We start from the raw sequence: 1,871 nt of genomic DNA, 5'->3' as shown, positions 1-1,871 counted from the left end.
CCTCTAAGCAGTTGGAGCTGATTGAAGATTCCTGGTTGAAACAAGCTGGATGCAATATTAAAGAACACACAGAGCACAGCAACACTACCTGGTGTCTAAGTGGGAGTGCAGCACCCTCCAGGGAGTCTATGGTAGATGCAGTTTACTGGAAAAAAGCTCTTCCTCCCTCCCTTCCCTCTGACACTGGCACCCACCTCCTTCCTCTCTTCTCTCCTTCTTCCCTCCCCTCCCCCCCACTACTGGAGTGAAGCAGTGGCCAGCAGTGTAACTGGGTCGCAAGTTCCTGGCCTGACACTCTAAAAGGTTTAGTTCCATTGGCTTAGATGATCCAGCAACCACTTCAGTTTCCCAATGCAGCCAGCCTTGCTTCACCTAGTGCATGCTTCATATCCCTTACAAGGATTAGTTTGCATGTTGACAGTGATGGGGAGTGTCTCTTGAAAGAGGTGAGACCCTATATGATAAAGTGGGATGCAGGGCAGGCAGAGAGGGTACACACCTGTGGAGACACTTGGTTGAACACAGCTTCATGCAGGTAGGGAAGACTGAGTAGGGATTGGAAGGCAACATGAGGGAAATGAGGCTAGCATACATGACATAGAGAAATCTCTGTCCATATGATCTGTGGTGTTAATTAGCAGCTATAGGGCTCCACAGAAGCCCTATCCGTTTCTTTAACTCTCTGGTACACTAAGTTATTATATCGTAGCACTGGCTCACCAAGAGCTCTAATATGACACGACTCCCTTGAAATATCAGGGATGGTACCACAGGCACCAGTGCATTTTGGCTTACAATGTTAGATATTCTAGCATGGATTCTACACAACCCATGAAATGAAACAATAATACCAGATACTGCCTTCTACTCCTGGGAAGTTGAGACCCGCAAGGAGACCAGCACAGTGCTTGGGGGAAGAAAAAATGATATATCTGGGGGGAAAAAAATGTAATATTTGCTTTCAGCTTTCCCTGGTAACAGACCTTCAGGAGCAACCACAGACTAGTCATGCATAGATTTTCCTCCAGGCAGAAAGGATATTCCTGTTTTAAAACATCACTTTTCAGCCGCAGAAAATTGAGGTTCAGTACTGCCAAGTATTTCAGACATTTTGTTGAACATATCACTTCTTCTCACTAGCACTGAACTTAAATGTAAGTCCCCCCTTTTGGCTTTAGCTTACGACTCTCTCTAAATTAAAAAAAGCCTATCCGTGTACTAAATTTGTTTATGAATAGATTCATCACACAGAAACAACACGTAAGTGGTACTTCTGGTAATTTTTTTACTAAATTGGGGCAGTACTGTGCATTGTTTAAAAAAAATCATAAAAAGCCCCATGTAGGCTTAAAAAGGTCATATACATAAATTTTAAGACAGCCCAGCTAAAAGTCATTTCCTCTGGATAAAGCTAGGGCTTTAATAAATCGGTTGTAAGATTTTCCTCTTCCACTTGCATTCAAGTATCCTGACCTTAGGGTTCTGTGCTTTCCCTGAAATATTTGATGCTGGCACTAGCAGCAGAAGCAGCATGGGTTATGTAGGTACTGGTGAACTTAACAACTAGTTGTAGGACAAAGAACCACAAGGTTGGAACTTGACAAGTAAAAAAGGCGGTTCAGTTTACTATGAAGTAGTGAACTGAAATTACAAGTAGTATAATATCTCGACCCCCCCTTGCTCCAACCCCAGATAGACAACCGCCACCTCAGCAGATCAGCCAGCCCCTCTATCCTGCAAGCAGCTCCCGGTGCCAGTTTTCCTGGTGTTCACTGGTGCTGGGAGCTGAGGAACTAAGCTGGGGTGGGGGAAGGGACAAGGGGAATCAGGGATGGGGGTTGGTCTGCCGGGGCACGGTTGTTAGTGTGGGA

The 1,871-nt window shown here is 45.0% G+C and overlaps 1 protein-coding gene across 1 annotated transcript in view; it reads right to left on the bottom strand.

Annotated features, from left to right (window-relative positions):
- Window positions 1–1,871, bottom strand: part of CDK14 (cyclin dependent kinase 14) — an 869,337-nt gene that overhangs the window by 381,777 nt on the left and 485,689 nt on the right. The window lies entirely within an intron of this gene.

The sequence above is a fragment of the Gavialis gangeticus genome, unplaced genomic scaffold, assembly GCF_001723915.1.
Source record: "Gavialis gangeticus isolate Ggan-Ray unplaced genomic scaffold, GavGan_comp1, whole genome shotgun sequence".
Lineage (NCBI taxonomy): Eukaryota > Metazoa > Chordata > Crocodylia > Gavialidae > Gavialis > Gavialis gangeticus.
Note: the sequence above shows the minus strand (reverse complement) of the source record. Positions and strands in the feature narration are given on the sequence as shown.